The following is a 19,709-nucleotide window of genomic DNA, read 5'->3' as shown; positions in this document are numbered from 1 at the left end:
AACTGAGAGGAGCGGCTAGCTGGGTGGCTGGTCAACTGAGAGGAGCGGCTAGCAGGGTGGCTGGTCAACTGAGAGGAGCGGCTAGCAGGGTGGCTGGTCAACTGAGAGGAGCGGCTAGCAGGGTGGCTGGCGGAGAGGAGCGGATAGCTGGGTGGCTGGTGGAGAGGAGCGGATAGCTGGGTGGCTGGCGGAGAGGCGCGGATAGCTGGGTGGCTGGCGGAGAGGCGCGGATAGCTGGGTGGCTGGTTGGCGGAGAGGCGCGGATAGCTGGGTGGCTGGTTGGCGGAGAGGCGCGGATAGCTGGGTGGCTGGTTGGCGGAGAGGAGCGGATAGCTGGGTGGCTGACGGAGAGGAGCGGATAGCTGGGTGGCTGGCGGAGAGGAGCGGATAGCTGGGTGGCTGGTTAACTGAGAGGAGCGGATAGCTGGGTGGCTGGTTAACTGAGAGGAGCGGATAGCTGGGTGGCTGGCGGAGAGGAGCGGATAGCTGGGTGGCTGGCGGAGAGGAGCGGATAGCTGGGTGGCTGGCGGAGAGGAGCGGATAGCTGGGTGGCTGGTTAACTGAGAGGAGCGGATAGCTGGGTGGCTGGTTAACTGAGAGGAGCGGATAGCTGGGTGGCTAGTTACCTGAGAGGAGCGGATAGCTGGGTGGCTGGTTACCTGAGAGGAGCGGATAGCTGGTTGGCTGGTCAACTGAGAGGAGCGGCTAGCTGGGTGGCTGGTCAACTGAGAGGAGCGGCTAGCAGGGTGGCTGGTCAACTGAGAGGAGCGGCTAGCAGGGTGGCTGGTCAACTGAGAGGAGCGGCTAGCAGGGTGGCTGGCGGAGAGGAGCGGATAGCTGGGTGGCTGGTGGAGAGGAGCGGATAGCTGGGTGGCTGGCGGAGAGGCGCGGATAGCTGGGTGGCTGGTTGGCGGAGAGGCGCGGATAGCTGGGTGGCTGGTTGGCGGAGAGGCGCGGATAGCTGGGTGGCTGGCTGACGGAGAGGAGCGGATAGCTGGGTGGCTGACGGAGAGGAGCGGATAGCTGGGTGGCTGGCGGAGAGGAGCGGATAGCTGGGTGGCTGGCGGAGAGGAGCGGATAGCTGGGTGGCTGGTTAACTGAGAGGAGCGGATAGCTGGGTGGCTGGTTAACTGAGAGAAGCGGATAGCTGGGTGGCTGGTTACCTGAGAGGAGCGGATAGCTGGGTGGCACGTTAACTGAGAGGAGCGGATAGCTGGGTGGCACGTTAACTGAGAGGAGCGGATAGCTGGGTGGCTGGCGGAGAGGAGCGGATAGCAGGGTTGCTGGCGGAGAGGAGCGGATAGCAGGGTGGTTGGTTAACTGAGAGGAGCGGATAGCTTGGTGGCTGGCGGAGAGGAGCGGACAGCAGGGTGGCTGGTTAAGTGAGAGGAGCGGATAGCTGGGTGGCTGGTTAACTGAGAGGAGCGGATAGCTGGGTGGCTTGTTAACTGAGAGAAGCGGAGAGCAGCGTGTCTGACGGAGAGGAGCGGATAGCTGGGTGGCTGGTTAACTGAGAGGAGCGGATAGCTGCGTGGCTTGTTAACTGAGAGAAGCGGAGAGCAGAGTGGCTGGCGGGGAGGAGCGGATAGCTGGGTGGCTGGTTAACTGAGAAGAGCGGATAGCTGGGTGGCTGGTTAAGTGAGAGGAGCGAATAGGTGTGTGGCTGGTTAACAGAGAGGAGCGCATAGCTGGGTGGCTGACGGAGAGGAGCGGATATCAGATTGGCTAGTGGAGAGGAGCGGGTAGCTGGGTGGCTGGTTAACTGAGAGGAACGGGTAGCTGGTTGGCTGGTTAACTGAGAGGAGCGGATAGCTGGGTGGCTGGTGGAGAGGAGCGGATAGCTGGGTGGCTGGCGGAGAGGAGCGGATAGCGGAGTGGCTGGCGGAGAGGAGCGGATAGCGGAGTGGCTGGCGGAGGGGAGCGGATAGCTGGGTGGCTGGCGGAGAGGAGCGGATAGCAGATTGGCCGGCCGGTGCAGAGGAGCGGATAGCGGAGTGGCCGGCGCAGAGGAGCGTATAGCGGATTGGCCGGCGCAGAGGAGCGGATAGCTGGGTGGCTGGTGAACTGAGAGGAGCGGATAGCTGTGTGGCTGGTTAACTGAGAGGAGCGTATAGCAGATTGGCTGGGGGAGAGGAGCGGATAGCGGAGTGGCCGGCGCAGAGGAGCGGATAGCGGATTGGCCGGCGCAAAGGAGCGGATAGCTGGGTGGCTGGTGAACTGAGAGCAGCGGATAGCTAGGTGGCTGGCGGAGACGTGCGGATAGCTGGGTCGCTGGTTAACTGAGAGGAGCGGATAGCAGATTGGCTGGCGGAGAGGCGCGGACAGCTGGGTGGCTGGTTAACTGAGAGGCGCGCATAGCTGGGTGGCTGGTTAACTGAGAGGCGCGCATAGCTGGGTGGCTGGTTAACTGAGAGGCGCGCATAGCTGGGTGGCTGGTTAACTGAGAGGAGGGGATAGCTGGGTGGCTGGCGGAAAGGAGCGGATAGCTGGGTGGCTGGCGGAGAGGAGCGGATAGCTGGGTGGCTGGCGGAGAGGAGCGGATAGCTGGTTAACTGAGAGGAACGGATAGCTGGATGTCTTTTTAACTGAGAGGAGCGGATAGCTGGGTGGTTGCTTAACTGAGAGGAGCGGATAGCTGGGTGTCTGGTTAACTGAGAGGAGCGGATAGCTGGGTGGCTGGCGGAAAGGAGCGGATAGCTGGGTGGCTGGCGGAGAGGAGCGGATAGCTGGGTGGCTAGTTAACTGAGAGGAGCGGATAGCTGGTTAACTGAGAGGAGCGGATAGCTGGGTGGCTGGTTAACTGAGAGGAGCGGATAGCAGATTGGCTGGTGGAGAGGAGCAGATAGCAGATTGGCTGGCTAACGGAGAGGAGCTGATAGCTGGGTGGCTGGTTAACTGAGAGAAGCAGATAGCTGGGTGGCTGGCGGAGAGGAGTGGATAGCAGATTGGGTGGCCGGCGCAAAGGAGCGGATAGCGGATTGGCCGGCGCAGAGGAGCGGATAGCAGATTGGCCGGCGCAGAGGAGCGGATAGCTGGGTGGCTGGTTAACTGAGAGGAGCGGATAGCTGGGTGGCTGGCGGAGACGTGCGGATAGCTGGGTGGCTGGTTAACTGAGAGGAGCGGATAGCAGAGTGGCTGTGGGAGAGGAGCGGATAGCAGAGTGGCTGTGGGAGCGGAGCGGATAGCAGAGTGGCTGTGGGAGAGGAGCGGATAGCAGAGTGGCTGGCGGAGACGTGCGGATAGCTGGGTGGCTGGTTAACTGAGAGGAGCGGATAGCAGAGTGGCTGTGGGAGAGGAGCGGATAGCAGAGTGGCTGTGGGAGAGGAGCGGATAGCAGAGTGGCTGTGGGAGAGGAGCGGATAGCAGAGTGGCTGGCAGAGAGGAGCAGATAGTTGGGTGGCTGGTCAACTGAGAGGAGCGCATAGCTGGGTGGCTGGCGGAGATGCGCAGATAGCTGGGTGGCTGACCGAGAGGAGCGGATAGCTGGGTGGCTGGTTAACTGAGAGGAGCGGATAGCAGAGTGTCCGACGGAGAGAAGCGTATAGCTGGGTGGCTGGTTAACTGAGAGGAGCGGATAGCTGGGTGGCTGGTTAACTGAGAGGAGCGGTGTGACGTTATTGATATAAATGAGAGCCATATAGAACATGGGTTGCAACCAAGGTCCTGTAGTGGCACCAAATCCTAAGTAAAGGGGGTCATATAAGGTGTCTAAGACCAGGTTCTGGGTTGCTGGTTATGATTATGCTGTCTGTATGTCTGTGTATCATTTTGTAGTTGAAGTTATAAGTATTCGCTCTGTACTGTCTATATTTTGTATTATGCTCTGCCTCTGGGAAGTGTCCCAGACAAGCTGATGTTAGCCCTGCATAGCTGGCTTGATGGCCCATTAAGGGCCATCAGCTACACAATTGACCCATGGAGAGAAGGCAGACACGCCTTGTGACTCAGCAAAGTATGCAGAAACTTGTCCATGTGACTGCAAACTCCATTTTTGCTGTAATTTTCCACCATGAGGACAAAGGGATTCTTACACCTGGAAAAGTCTATATAAAGCTGATGCACCATCTCCATCTTGTCTTCAATCCTGCTTCTGACCTCTGGAAGGACTTTGCCACAAACTGAAGCTTTACACAGGGGACTGAACGACCCATCCCAGTGGGGGATGTATTCCAGAGACTCAATTTGAACCTGCAGTTTACTCCATCACTGCTGCAAGCCTGAACTTGCATTACTTGCCATTACTGTATGTAATTGATACCATTTAACCAATTCTACCTCTCATCTCTACCTTTTTCCCTTTGTAAATAAACCTTTAGATTTTAGATTCTAAAGGATTGGCAACAGCGTGATTTGTGGGTAAGATCTGATGTGTATATTGACCTGGGTCTGGGGCTTGGTCTTTTGGGATCGAGAGAACCTTTTTCTTTTATTGGGGTGTTGGTTTTCATAACCATTCATCCCCAGGACGAGTGCACTGGTGGTGATACTGGGAGACTGGAGTGTCTAAGGAAATTGCTTGTGTGACTTGTGGTTAGCCAGTGGGGTGAAACCAAAGTCCTTTTTGTCTGGCTGGTTTGGTTTGCCTTAGAGGTGGGAAAACCCCAGCCTAGGGCTGTAACTGCCCAGTTTAAGCAATTGGTCCTGATTTGGCACTCTCAGTTGGGTCCCGCCAGAATCGCTCCGTCACAAGCGGATAGCTGGGTGGCTTTTTAACTGAGAGGAGCGGATAGCTGGGTGGCTGGCTAACGGAGAGGAGTGGATAGCTGGGTGGCTGGTTAACTGAGAGGAGCTGATAGCAGATTGGCTGGCGGAGAGGAGCGGACAGCTGGGTGGCTGGTTAAGTGAGAGGCGCGGACAGCTGGGTGGCTGGTTAAGTGAGAGGCGCGGACAGCTGGGTGGCTGGTTAACGGAGAGGCGCGGACAGCTGGGTGGCTGGTTAACGGAGAGGCGCGGACAGCTGGGTGGCTGGTTAACGGAGAGGAGCGGACAGCTGGGTGGCTGGTTAACGGAGAGGAGCGGACAGCTGGGTGGCTGGTTAACGGAGAGGAGCGGATAGGTGGGTGGCTGGTTGGCGGAGAGGAGCTGATAGCAGGGTGGCTGGTTGGCGGAGAGGAGCGGATAGCAGGGTGACTGGTTAACTGAGAGGAGCGGATAGCAGGGTGGCTGGCGGAGAGCAGCGGATAGCTGGGAGGCTGGTTAACTGAGAAGAGCGGATAGCTGGGTGGCTGGTTAACTGAGAGGAGGGTATAGCAGATTGGCTGGTTAAGTGAGAGGAGCCGATAGCAGATTGTCCTCTCCGCCAGCCAGCCACCCTACGATCCGCTCCTCTCCGCCAGCCACACAGCTATCCGCTCCGCTCAGTTAACCAGCCACCCAGCTATCTGCTCCTCTCCGCCAGCCACTCGCTATCTGCTCCTCTCCACCAGCCACCCACCTATTCGCTCCTCTCCGTTAACCAGCCACCCAGCTATCCGCTCCTCTCCGTTAACTAGCCACCCAGCTGTCCGCTCCTCTCCCCCAGCCACCCAGCTATCCACTCCTCTCCGGCAGCCACTCGCTATCTGCTCCTCTCCGCCAGCCACTCGCTATCGGCTCCTCTCCGCCAGCCACTCTCTACCTCCTCCTCTCCGCCAGCCAGCCACCCTGCTATCCGCTCCTCTCCGCCAGCCAGCCACCCTGCTATCCGCTCCTCTCCGCCAGCCAGCCACCCTGCTATCCGCTCCTCTCCGCCAGCCACCCAGGTATCCGCTCCTCTCCGCCAGCCACCCACCCAGCTATTCGCTCCTCTCCCACAGCCACCCACCCAGCTATCGGCTCCTCTCCCCCAGCCACCCACGCAGCTATCCGCTCCTCTCCGCCAGCCACTCGCTATCAGCTCCTCTCCGCCAGCCACTCGCTATCCGCTCCTCTCCGCCAGCCAGCCACCCACCTATCCGCCCCTCTCCGCCAGCCACCCACCCAGCTATCCGCTCCTCTCCGCCAGCCACCCACCCAGATATCCGCTCCTCTACGCCAGTCACCCACCCAGCTATCGGCTCCTCTCCGCCAGTCACCCACCCAGCTATCCGCTCCTCTCCCCCAGCCACTCGCTATCCGCTCCTCTCCGCCAGCCACCCACCCAGCTATCCGCTCCTCTCCGCCAGCCACCCACCCAGCTATCCGCTCCTCTCCGCCAGCCACCCACCCAGCTATCCGCTCCTCTCCGCCAGTCACCCACCCAGCTATCCGCTCCTCTCCGCCAGCCAGCCACTCGCTATCCGCTCCTCTCCGCCAGCCAGCCACCCACCTATCCGCTCCTCTCCGTCAGCCAGTCACCCAGCTATCCGCTCCTCTCCGCCAGCCAGCCACCCTGCTATCCGCTCCTCTCCATTAACCAGCCACCCAGCTATCCGCTCCTCTCCATTAACCAGCCACCCTGCTATGCGCTCCTCTACGCCAGCCACCCTGCTATCCGCTCCTCTCAGTTAACCAGCCACCCAGCTATCCGTTCCTCTCCGTTAACCAGCCACCCAGCTATCCGCTCCTCTCCGCCAGCCACTCCCTATCTGCTCCTCTCTGCCAGCCACTCGCTATCTACTCATCTCAGTTAAACAGCCACGCTGCTATCCGCTCCCCTCCGCCAGCCAGCCACGCTGCTATCCGTTCCTCTCCGCCAGCCACCCTGCTATCCGCTCCTCTCCGCCAGCCCCCTGCTATCCGCTCCTCTCCGCCAGCCAGCCACCCTGCTATCCGCTCCTCTCCGCCAGCCCCCTCCTATCCGCTCCTGTCCATTAACCAGCCACCCAGCTATCCGCTCCTCTCCGTTAACCAGCCACCCTGCTATCCGCTCCTCTCCGCCAGCCAGCCACCCTGCTATCCGCTCCTCTCCGCCAGCCCCCTGCTATCCGCTCCTCTCCGTTAACCAGCCACCCTGCTATCCGCTCCTCTCAGTTAACCAGCCACCCTGCTATCCGCTCCTCTCAGTTAACCAGCCACCCTGCTATCCGCTCCTCTCCGCCAGCCAGCCAACCTGCTATCCGCTCCTCTCCGCCAGCCAGCCAGCTGTCCGCTCCTCTCCCCCAGCCACCCAGCTATCCGCTCCTCTCCGCCAGCCAGCCACCCTGCTATCCGCTCCTCTCCGCCAGCCAGCCACCCTGCTATCCGCTCCTCTCCGCCAGCCACCCATCTATCCGCTCCTCTCCGCCAGCCACTCGCTATCCGCTCCTCTCCGCCAGCCACCCTGCTATCCGCTCCTCTACGCCAGCCAGCCACCCTGCTATCCGCTCCTCTCTGCCAGCCCCCTGCTACCCGCTCCTCTCAGTTAACCAGCCACCCAGCTATCCGCTCCTCTCCGTTAACCAGCCACCCAGCTATCCGCTCCTCTCCCCCAGCAACCCAGCTATCCACTCCTCTCCGCCAGCCACTCGCTATCGGCTCCTCTCCGCCAGCCACTCGCTACCGGCTCCTCTCCGCCAGCCAGCCACTCTGCTATCCGCTCCTCTCCGCCAGCCAGCCACCCAGCTATCCGCCAGCCAGCCACCCAGCTATCCGCCAGCCAGCCACCCAGCTATCCGCTCCTCTCCGCCAGCCAGCCACCCAGCTATCCGCTCCTCTCCGCCAACCAGCCACCCAGCTATCCGCTCCTCTCCGCCAGCCAGCCACCCAGCTATCCGCTCCTCTCCGCCAGCCAGCCACCCAGCTATCCGCTCCTCTCCGCCAGCCAGCCACCCAGCTATCCGCTCCTCTCCGCCAGTCACCCACCCAGCTATCCGTTTCTCTCCGCCAGCCACCCACCCAGCTATCCGCTTCTCTCAGCCAGCCACCCACCCAGCTATCTGCTTCTCTCCGCCAGCCACTCGCTAACCGCTCCTCTCCGCCACCCAGTCACCCAGCTATCCGCTCCTCTCTGCCAGCCACCCAGCTATCCGCCCCTCTCCGCCAGCCACCCACCCAGCTATCCGCTCCTCTCCGCCAGCCACCCACCCAGCTATCCGCTCCTCTCCGCCAGCCACCCACCCAGCTATCCGCTCCTCTCAGCCAGCCACCCACCCAGCTATCCGCTCCTCTCCGCCAGCCACCCACCCAGCTATCCGCTCCTCTCAGCCAGCCACCCACCGAGCTATCCGCTCCTCTCAGCCAGCCACTCGCTATCCGCTCCTCTCAGCCAGCCACTCGCTATCCGCTCCTCTCAGCCAGCCACTCGCTATCCGCTCCTCTCCCCCAGCCACTCGCTATCCGCTCCTCTCCGCCAGCCACTCGCTATCCGCTCCTCTCCGCCAGCCAGCCACCCTGCTATCCGCTCCTCTCCGCCAGCCAGCCACCCAGCTATCCGCTCCTCTCCGCCAGCCAGCCACCCAGCTATCCGCTCCTCTCCGCCAGCCAGCCACCCTGCTATCCGCTCCTCTCCGACAACCAGCCACCCTGCGATCCGCTTGTCTCCGACAGCCAGCCACCCTGCTATCCGCTCCTCTCCGACAGCCAGCCACCCTGCTATCCGCTCCTCTCCGCAAGCCAGCCACCCAGCTATCCGCACCTCTCCGACAGCCACCCAAGCAGCTATCCCCTCCTCTCCGCCAGCCACTCGCTATCCGCTCCTCTCCGCCAGCCAGCCACCCAGCTATCCGCTCCTCTCAGCCAACCAGCCACCCTGCGATCCGCTTGTCTCCGACAGCCAGCCACCCTGCTATCCGCTCCTCTCCGACAGCCAGCCACCCTGCTATCCGCTCCTCTCCGCAAGCCAGCCACCCAGCTATCCGCCCCTCTCCGCCAGCCACTCAAGCAGCTATCCCCTCCTCTCCGCCAGCCACTCGCTATACGCTCCTCTCCGCCAGCCACCCTGCAATGCGCTCCTCTCCGCCAACCAGCCACCCTGCGATCCGCTCCTCTCCGCCAGCCACTCCCTATCTGCTCCTCTCTGCCAGCCACTCGCTATCTGCTCATCTCAGTTAAACAGCCACGCTGCTATCCGCTCCCCTCCGCCAGCCAGACAGGCTGCTATCCGCTCCTCTCAGCCAGCCACCCACCCAGCTATCCGCTCCTCTCAGCCAGCCACTCGCTATCCCCTCCTCTCCACCAGCCACTCGCTATCCGCTCCTCTCCGCCAGCCACTCGCTATCCGCTCCTCTCCGCCAGCCACTCGCTATCCGCTCCTCTCCGCCAGCCAGCCACCCAGCTATCCGCTCCTCTCCGCCAGCCAGCCACCCAGCTATCCGCTCCTCTCCGCCAGCCCATTGCTATCCGCTCCTCTCCATTAACCAGCCACCCAGCTATCCTCTCCTCTCCGTTAACCAGCCACGCTGCTATCCGTTCCTCTCAGTTGACCAGCCACCCTGCTATCCGCTCCTCTCAGTTAACCAGCCACCCTGCTATCCGCTCCTCTCAGCCAGCCAGCCACCCTGCTATCCCCTCCTGTCAGTTAAGCAGCCACCCTCCTATCCGCTCCTCTCAATTAACCAGCCACCCTGCTATCCGCTCCTTTTCGTTAACCAGCCACCCTGCTACCCGCTCCTCTCCGACAGCGAGCCACCCTGCTATCCGCTCCTCTCCGACAGCCAGCCACCCTGCTATCCTCTCCTCTCCGACAGCCAGCCACCCTGCTCTCATCTCCTCTCCGACAGCCAATCTGCTAACTGCTCCTCCCCGCCAGCCAACCTGCTATCCGCTCCTCTCCGCAAGCCAGCCACCCTGCTATCCGCTCATCTCCGCAAGCCAGCCACCCTGCGATCCGCTCCTCTCCGCCAACCAGCCACCCTGCGATCCGCTTCTCTCCGACAGCCAGCCACCCTGCTATCCGCTCCTCTCCGCCAGCCACCCTGCAATGCGCTCCTCTCCGCCAACCAGCCACCCTGTGATCCGCTCCTCTCCGCCAGCCACTCCCTATCTGCTCCTCTCTGCCAGCCACTTGCTATCTGCTCATCTCAGTTAAACAGCCACGCTGCTATCCGCTCCCCTCCGCCAGCCAGCCACGCTGCTATCCGCTCCTCTCCGCCAGCCCCCTCCTATCCGCTCCTCTCTGCCAGCCCCCTGCTATCCGCTCCTCTCCGCCAGCCAGCCCCCTGCTATCCGCTCCTCTCCGCCAGCCATCCACCCAGCTATCAGCTCCTCTCCGCCAGCCAGCCACCCAGTTATCCGCTCCTCTCCGCCAGCCAGCCACCCAGCTATCCGCTCCTCTCCGCCAGCCAGCCACCCAGCTATCCGCTCCTCTCCGCGAGCCCCCTGCTATCCGCTCCTCCCCATTAACCAGCCACCCACCTATCCGCTCCTCTCCGTTAACCAGCCACCCTGCTATCCGCTCCTCTCAGTTAACCAGCCACCCAGCTATTCGCTCCTCTCCGTTAACCAGCCACCCAGCTATCCGCTCCTCTCCGCCAGCCAGCCACCCTCCTATCCGCTCCTCTCAGTTAACCAGCCACCCTGCTATCCTCTCCTCTCCGCCAGCCAGCCACCCAGCTATCTGCTCATCTCCGCCAGCCACTCACTATCTGCTCCTATCCGCCAGCCACTCCCTATCTGCTCATCTCAGTTAACTAGCCACCCTGCTATCCGCTCCTCTCCGCCAGCCAGCCACCCTGCTATCCGCTCCTCTCCGCCAGCCAGCCACCCTGCTATCTGCTTCTCTCCGCCAGCCAGCCACCCTGCTATCCGCACCTCTCCGCCAGCCCCCTGCTATTCGCTCCTCTCCATTAACCAGCCACCCAGCTATCCCCTCCTCCCCGTTAACCAGCCACCCAGCTATCAGCTCCTCTCCGTTAACCAGCCACCCAGCTATCTGCTCCTCTCCGTTAACCAGCCGCCCAGCTATCCGCTCCTCTCCGTTAACCAGCCGCCCAGCTATCCGCTCCTCTCACTTAACCAGACACCCTGCTATCAGCTCCTCTCCGCCAGCCAGCCACCCAGCTAACCGCTCCTCTCCGCCAGCCACCCTGCTATCCGCTCCTCTCCAACAGCCAGCCACCCTGCTATCCGCTCCTCTCCGACACCCAGGCACCCTGCTATCCGCTCCTCTCCGCAAGCCAGCCACCCTGCTATCCGCTCATCTCCGCAAGCCAGCCACCCTGCGATCCGCTCCTCTCCGCCAACCAGCCACCCTGCGATCCGCTTCTCTCCGACAGCCAGCCACCCTGCTATCCGCTCCTCTCGGCCAACCAGCCACCCTGCAATGCGCTCCTCTCGGCCAACCAGCCACCCTGCGATCCGCTCCTCTCCGCCAGCCACTCCCTATCTGCTCCTCTCTGCCAGCCACTTGCTATCTGCTCATCTCAGTTAAACAGCCACGCTGCTATCCGCTCCCCTCCGCCAGCCAGCCACGCTGCTATCCGCTCCTCTCCGCCAGCCCCCTCCTATCCGCTCCTCTCCGCCAGCCCCCTGCTATCCGCTCCTCTCCGCCAGCCAGCCACCCAGCTATCCGCTCCTCTCCGCCAGCCAGCCACCCAGCTATCCGCTCCTCTCCGCCAGCCAGCCACCCAGCTATCCGCTCCTCTCCGCCAGCCAGCCACCCACCTCTCCGCTCCTCTCCGCCAGCCAGCCACCCAGCTATCCGCTCCTCTCCGCGAGCCCCCTGCTATCCGCTCCTCTCCATTAACCAGCCACCCACCTATCCGCTCCTCTCAGTTAACCAGCCACCCTGATATCCGCTTCTCTCCCTCAGCCAGCCACCCTGCTATCCCCTCCTCTCCGTCAGCCAGCCACCCTGCTATCCGCTCCTCTCCTCCAGCCAGCCACCCTGCTACCCGCTCCTCTCCATCAGCCACCCAGCTGTCCTCTCCTCTCCCCCAGCCACCCTGCTATCCGCTCCTCTCCCCAGCCACCCAGCTATCCGCTCCTCTCCCCAGCCACCCAGCTATCCGCTCCTCTCCGCCAGCCACCCAGCTATCCGCTCCTCTCCGCCAGCCACCCAGCTATCCGCTCCTCTCCCCCAGCCACCCAGCTATCCGCTCCTCTCCGCCAGCGACCCAGCTATCCGCTCCCCTCCCCCAGCCATCCGCTCCCCTCCCCCAGCCACCCAGCTATCCGCTCCTCTCCGCCAGCCACCCAGCTATCCGCTCCTCTCCCCCAGCCACCCAGCTATCCGCTCCTCTCCCCCAGCCACCCAGCTATCCGCTCCTCTCCGCCAGCCAGCCACCCAGCTATCCGCTCCTCTCCGTTGACCAGCCACCCAGCTATCCGCTCCTCTCCTCCAACCAGCCACCCAGCTATCCGCTCCTCTCCGCCAATCAGACACCCAGCTATCCGCTCCTCTCCGCCAAGCAGCCACCCAGCTATCCGCTCCTCTCCGCCAACCAGCCACCCAGCTATCCGCTCCTCCCCCCAGCCACCCAGCTATCCGCTCCTCTCCCCCAGCCACCCAGCTATCCGCTCCTCTCCCCCAGCCAACCTGCTACCCGCTCCTCTCCCCCAGCCAACCTGCTACCCGCTCCTCTCCAGCAGCCACCCAACTATACTCTCCTCTCCCCCAGCCACCCTGTTATCCGCTCCTCTACCCAGCCACCCAGCTATCCACTCCTCTCCGCCAGCCACCCTGCTATGCGCTCCTCTCCGCCAGCCAGCCACCCTGCTATGCGCTCCACTCCGCCAGCCAGCCACCCTGCTATGCGCTCCTCTCAGTTAACCAGCCACCCTTATATCCGCTCCTCTCAGTTAACCAGCCACCCAGCTATCCGCTCCTCTCCGTTAACCAGCCGCCCAGGTATCGGCTCCTCTCCGCCAACCAGCCGGCCAGCTATCCGCTACTCTCAGTTAACCAGCCACCCAGCTATCCGCTCCTCTCCGCCAGCCACCCAGCTATCCGCACCTCTCCGCCAGCCACCCAGCTATCCGCACCTCTCCGCCAGCCACCCAGCTATCCGCTCCTCTCCGCCAGCCACCCAGCTATCCGCTCCTCTCCGCCAGCCACCCAGCTATCCGCTCCTCTCCGCCAGCCACCCAGCTATCCGCTCCTCTCCGCCAGCCACGCAGCTATCCGCTCCTCTCCGCCAGCCACCCAGCTATCCGCTCCTCTCCCCCAGCCACCCAGCTATCCGCTCCTCTCCCCCAGCCACCCAGCTATCCGCTCCTCTCCGTTGACCAGCCACCCAGCTATCCGCTCCTCTCCGCCGACCAGCCACCCAGCTATCCGCTCCTCTCCGCCGACCAGCCACCCAGCTATCCGCTCCTCTCCGCCGACCAGCCACCCAGCTATCCGCTCCTCTCCGCCAGCCACCCAGCTATCCGCTCCTCTCCCCCAGCCACCCAGCTATCCGCTCCTCTCCCCCAGCCAACCTGCTACCCGCTCCTCTCCCCCAGCCAACCTGCTACCCGCTCCTCTCCAGCAGCCACCCAGCTATCCACTCCTCTCCGCCAGCCACCCTGCTATGCGCTCCTCTCCGCCAGCCAGCCACCCTGCTATGCGCTCCTCTCCGCCAGCCAGCCACCCTGCTATGCGCTCCTCTCCGCCAGCCAGCCACCCTGCTATGCGCTCCTCTCCGCCAGCCAGCCACCCTGCTATGCGCTCCTCTCCGCCAGCCAGCCACCCTGCTATGCGCTCCTCTCAGTTAACCAACCACCTTTATATCCGCTCCTCTCAGTTAACCAGCCACCCAGCTATCCGCTCCTCTCCGTTAACCAGCCGCCCAGGTATCGGCTCCGCTCCTCCAACCAGCCGGCCAGCTATCCGCTCCTCTCAGTTAACCAGCCACCCAGCTATCCGCTCCTCTCCGCCAGCCACCCAGCTATCCGCACCTCTCTGCCAGCCACCCAGCTATCCGCTCCTCTCTGCCAGCCACCCAGCTATCCGCTCCTCTCCGCCAGCCACCCAGCTATCCGCTCCTCTCCGCCAGCCACCCAGCTATCCGCTCCTCTCCGCCAGCCACCCAGCTATCCGCTCCTCTCCGCCAGCCACGCAGCTATCCGCTCCTCTCCCCCAGCCACCCAGCTATTCGCTCCTCTCCCCCAGCCACCCAGCTATCCGCTCGGCTCCGTTGACCAGCCACCCAGCTATCCGCTCCTCTCCGCCGACCAGCCACCCAGCTATCCGCTCCTCTCCGCCGACCAGCCACCCAGCTATCCGCTCCTCTCCGCCGACCAGCCACCCAGCTATCCGCTCCTCTCCCCCAGCCACCCAGCTATCCGCTCCTCTCAGCCAACCAGCCACCCTGCTATCCGCTCCTCCCGCCAGCCACCCAGCTATCCGCTCCTCTCCCCCAGCCAACCTGCTACCGGCTCCTCTCCCCCAGCCAACCTGCTACCCGCTCCTCTCCCCCAGCCAACCTGCTACCCGCTCCTCTCCAGCAGCCACCCAGCTGTCCTCTCCTCTCCCCCAGCCACCCTGTTATCCGCTCCTCTCCCAAGCCACCCAGCTATACACTCCTCTCCGCCAGCCACCCTGCTATGCGCTCCTCTCCGCCAGCCAGCCACCCTGCTATGCGCTCCTCTCCGCCAGCCAGCCACCCTGCTATGCTCTCCATTCAGCCAGCCAGCCACCCTGCTATGCGCTCCTCTCCGCCAGCCAGCCACCCTGCTATGCGCTCCTCTCCGCCAGCCAGCCACCCTGCTATGCGCTCCTCTCCGCCAGCCAGCCACCCTGCTATCCGCTCCTCTCAGTTAACCAGCCACCCTGCTATCCGCTCCTCTCAGTTAACCAGCCACCCTGCTATCCGCTCCTCTCCGTTAACCAGCCGCCCAGCTATCCGCTCCTCTCCGTTAACCAGCCGCCCAGCTATCCGCTCCTCTCAGTTAACCAGCCACCCAGCTATCCGCTCCTCTCCGCCAGCCACCCAGCTATCCGCACCTCTCCGCCAGCCACCCAGCTATCCGCTCCTCTCTGCCAGCCACCCAGCTATCCGCTCCTCTCCGCCAGCCACCCAGCTATCCGCTCCTCTCCGCCAGCCACCCAGCTATCCGCTCCTCTCCGCCAGCCACCCAGCTATCCGCTCCTCTCCCCCAGCCACCCAGCTATCCGCTCCTCTCCCCCAGCCACCCAGCTATCCGCTCCTCTCCGTTGACCAGCCACCCAGCTATCCGCTCCTCTCCGCCGACCAGCCACCCAGCTATCCGCTCCTCTCCGCCGACCAGCCACCCAGCTATCCGCTCCTCTCCGCCGACCAGCCACCCAGCTATCCGCTCCTCTCCGCCGACCAGCCACCCAGCTATCCGCTCCTCTCCCCCAGCCAACCTGCTACCCGCTCCTCTCCAGCAGCCACCCAGCTGTCCTCTCCTCTCCCCCAGCCACCCTGTTATCCGCTCCTCTCCCAAGCCACCCAGCTATCCGCTCCTCTCCGCCGCCCCCTGCTATCCGCTCCTCTCCGCCAACCAGCCACCCAGCTATCCGCTCCTCTCCGCCAGCCACCCTGCTATCCGCTCCTCTCCGCCAGCCACCCTGCTATCCGCTCCTCTCCGCCAGCCACCCTGCTATCCGCTCCTGTAAGTTAACCAGCCCCCCTGCTATCCGCTCCTCTGCCCCAACCAGCCACCCTGCTATCCGCTCCTCTGCGCCAGCCAGCCAATATGCTATCCGCTCCTGTGCGCCAACCCCCCGCTCCTCTCCGCCAGCCCCCCTGCTATCCGCTCCTCTCAGTTAACCAGCCACCCTGCTATCCGCTCCTCTCAGTTAACCAGCCAATCTGCTATCCGCTCCTCTCTGCCAGCCACCTTGTTATCCGCTCCTCTCCGCCAGCCCCCCTGCTATCCGCTCCTCTCCGCCAGCCACCCTGCTATCCGCTCCTCTCCGCCAACCAGCCAATCTCCTATCCGCTCCCCTTCCCCAGCCACCCTGCTATCCGCTCCCCTCCACCAGCCACCCTGCTATCCGCTCCTCTGAGTTAACCAGCCACCCTGCTATCCGCTCCTCTCAGTTAACCAGTCCATCTACTATCCGCTCCTCTCTGCCAGCCACCTTGTTATCCGCTCCTCTCCGCCAACCACCTTGCTATCCGCTCCTCTCCGCCAGCCACCCTGCTATCCGCTCCTCTAAGTTAACCAGCCCCCCTGCTATACGCTCCTCTAAGTTAACCAGCCCCCCTGCTATCCGCTCCTCTGCTCCAACCAGCCACCCTGCTATCCGCTCCTCTGCGCCAGCCAGCCAATCTGCTATCCGCTCCTCTGCGCCAGCCCCCCGCTACCCGCTCCTCTCCGCCAGCCAATCTGCTATCCGCTCCTCTCCGCCAGCCACCCGCTATCCGCTCCTCTCAGTTAACCAGCCCCCCTGCTATGCGCTCCTCTCAGTTAGCCGGCCCCCCTGCTATGCGCTCCTCTCAGTTAGCCGGCCCCCCTGCTATGCGCTCCTCTCAGTTAACCTGCCCCCCTGCTATGCACTCCTCTGCGCCAGCCACCCAGCTATCCGCTCCTCTGTGCCAGCCACCCACTATCCGCTCCTCTCTGCCATCCCCCCTGCTATGCGCTCGTCTCCGCCAGCCCCCCTGCTATGCGCTCCTCTCAGTTAACCAGCCCCCCGCTATGCGCTCCTCTCAGTTAACCAGCCACCCTGTTATCCGCTCCTCTCAGTTAACCAGCCACCCTGCTATCCGCTCCTCTCCGCCAGCCCCCCTGCTATCCGCTCCTCTCAGTTAACCAGCCCCCCTGCTATCCGCTCCTCTCAGTTAACCAGCCCCCCTGCTATCCGCTCCTCTCAGTTAACCAGCCCCCCTGCTATCCGCTCCTCTCAGTTAACCAGCCACCCTGCTATCCGCTCGTCTCCTCCAGCCAGCCAATTTGCTGTCCGCTCCTCTCCGCCAGCCACCCTGCTATCCGCCCCTCTCCGCCAGCCGCCCTGCTATCCGCTCCTCTCCGCCAGCCGCCCTGCTATCCGCTCCTCTCCGCCAGCCGCCCTGCTATCCGCTCCTCTCCGCCAGCCGCCCTGCTATCCGCTCCTCTCCGCCAGCCGCCCTGCTATCCGCTCCTCTCCGCCAGCCGCCCTGCTATCCGCTCCTCTCCGCCAGCCGCCCTGCTATCCGCCCATGTCCGCCAGCCGCCCTGCTATCTCCCCATGTCCGCCAGCCGCCCTGCCCTCCTCCGCGTGCTATCCCCTTCTCTCTGTTCCCTGCAGCCTCCTGGCCACTCTGGGCAGGGTGGGGTGGGATTCTGTTCCTCTGGCCCTCACAGACCCGTCCTATTGTGCTTCTTCTCCCATTTATGGTGGGGCTGTGGCGGGAGCAGCAGGCACTGAGTGGGGGGCACTTGTTATTTTAGGGGCCGGTGAGCTTCGAGGAGGTGGCTGTGTATTTAACCGCGGGGCAGGGGCCTCTGCTGGACCCCGCTCAGAGAGCCCTCTAGAGGGACGTCCTGCAGGAGAACTATGGGACTGTACTTGGCATTGTATGATGGAAGGGCTTGCCCTCAACGAAGTAGCACTCGCTAGGCAAGGGACATGAGTTCCATCCCCCCTCCCCCCGAATGAATTGAGAAAGGCTGAGGATAGATGTGTGTGTCTGGTAGTATGGGGCCCCTTCTGAGAGCCCGTAACACCACTTTTACTCCTCTTCTCTCCAGTGTGCCATAGCAGAGTTAATTTTGACTACTGAGCTGAAGTCACTGATACTTGGTTTAAGCCTTAGACCTACTAAGGCTTAAACCAGGCGGAGGAGGGCAGGGTCTTCCCATTTCCCACCCACCTGCTAGGCACAGGCTGAGGTGGGAGGCAGAGCTCAGTGCAGGGAACAGGGACAGGAATCCCAGCACCTCCCCTTTGTATTTCATCGCAGTCTCTGCTTGGGGGGTTCAGGCTCCAGTGCTCTGCTCTGGTTTCCCAGCCCCGCCCAGGGGGTGTTTCCAGCTTCAGAAATGGGGGAATGTTCACACACTCCCAATGGGTCTGTTCATAAACCAGGCTGTAGGCCTTGCATGTCTCAGCAGGTTTATCAGTTTCTGTCCCCGCCACCTCACCCTGAGTGTTTCCTGACCCTCCCCCTCAACAACAACCCTCCCCAGCAACTCCCCCCAAATCCCCTACCTGAGCTGGATCCACCACAGCCATTTCCCTGGCCTGGCTCCTGGGAAGATGGGACTCTCTGGAGCAAAACGGGGTCGTTATTCTGCAGCCTGTCAGGGTGAGAAGGGAAATTCGGGAGGTTTCTGAATTAGTGTTAGTCCATTTCACACCCTGATCCCCCAGGCTCTGTCCCTGCAGACAGACACTCTAGACTCTGCCATGCTGGGAGAAGCCTCAGTGACACTATTACAGCACAGACCCGACCTCAACCGCCAGAACTAAACCCACCAGACACTATTACACTCTCCCAGGAACAGAGTTTCTGAGCCAAACGCCAGAAAAGAGCAGAATCAAAGGAGCCACTTTGGGGGATCCCCCAACACTGCCCCCCAGCAGCACATTTCCCCAGCAATGTGGGCACCAGGCGGAGGCAGGACCTGGCTTTTCCTCTCCCTGCCCCTCCCCTCTCCCAGCCAAGTCAGTCTGCCCCGGGGGGGCTGCAGGGCAAGGCTGGGTGCCCAGCACCTCCCTCCCCACTGATTGGCTCCAGCTGCCCCTTCCAGGCTCTCCCCTCTCCCTCCTGCATGAAGAGCCAGTCACTGTCCTGCATTCCCGTGGGCGTTTCCTCCCCAGTAGCTACAGCCACTGCTAACGTGGGGGAGCCTGGGGGCGCTGGGGCAGCAGCTCTGCGCTGCGCAGACACTCAGGGGCAGAGACGGGGCAAGCAGGAGCCATTGCTGCAGAGTCACTTTCCAGCCTGGCCCCAGCACTTGTTGAACTGGAGCGAGACTCTAGGCCAGGGGTCAACAACCCACGGCATGCGAGCCAATTTTTGATGGCATGCCGCCACTCTGGGGTTCCCGCTGCTGGCCCCTTGCCGCCACTCTGGGGTTCCCGCTGCTGGCCCCTGCCGCAGCCCCACTCAGCACCCGCTGCTGGCCCCTGCCGCAGCCCCACTCAGCACCCGCTGCTGGCCTGGGGGAAGGAACCTCAGGCTGGCAGGGGGCTGAGACCCCAGCTGGCAGGAGCCGGTGGCTGAAACCCCAGAGCGGGGGCAAGCTGAGCCCATCTCTGCCAGAACGGTTGAGAGACGCATAAGTGAAATGGCAGAAAACATTAAGGAAAAGCAGACGACTGCATTGATAGACACAGCAGTGTTTAGTGTGGCAGTTGATGAGAGTGTGGATATAAACCATGTTCCACGTTTGGCAGTTGTGCTTCCGATGAAATCCAAGAGGAACTTTGTTGCCTAAAACCTCTGTGTGGCACAACAAAGGGGGAAGATATACTGGAATGTTTTGAAAGAACAAGGAGTGGACATCAGAAAAATATTTTGTGTGACAACAGATGGTGCTCCTGCCATGGTCGGAAAACAGAAGGGATTTGTAAAGTTACTTGAAGATCAAATTGGCCGTCGGACAGTCAAATTTCACTGTATCATCCATCAAGAAAACCTGTGTGCTAAAATTTCTAATTCAGAACTTAAATAATGTGATGAACACAGTGGTGCAAATTGTGAATTTCTTGTTGCTCAATCTGCTTTGACTCACAGACAATTTCAAGCACTGCTAGAAGAGATGGACAATGCTTATAACGAATTCCCACTTCACAGCAACATTCGGTGGCTAAGTCGTGGCAAGGTTTTGGTGGGCTGTGTAAACTGTTTTGATGCAATCAAGGCCTTTTTGTCGGAAAAAGAACAAAACTACCCCGAACAGGATGACAAATGGCTGTGTAAGCTCATGTTTCTAACTGATATCACCGCTCACCTAAACGAAGCCAACCTCTGTCTCCAGGGTGCAGGGCAAACAATTCTGGATCTTTATGAAGC

The sequence above is a fragment of the Mauremys mutica genome, chromosome 12, assembly GCF_020497125.1.
Source record: "Mauremys mutica isolate MM-2020 ecotype Southern chromosome 12, ASM2049712v1, whole genome shotgun sequence".
NCBI lineage: Eukaryota > Metazoa > Chordata > Testudines > Geoemydidae > Mauremys > Mauremys mutica.
Note: the sequence above shows the minus strand (reverse complement) of the source record.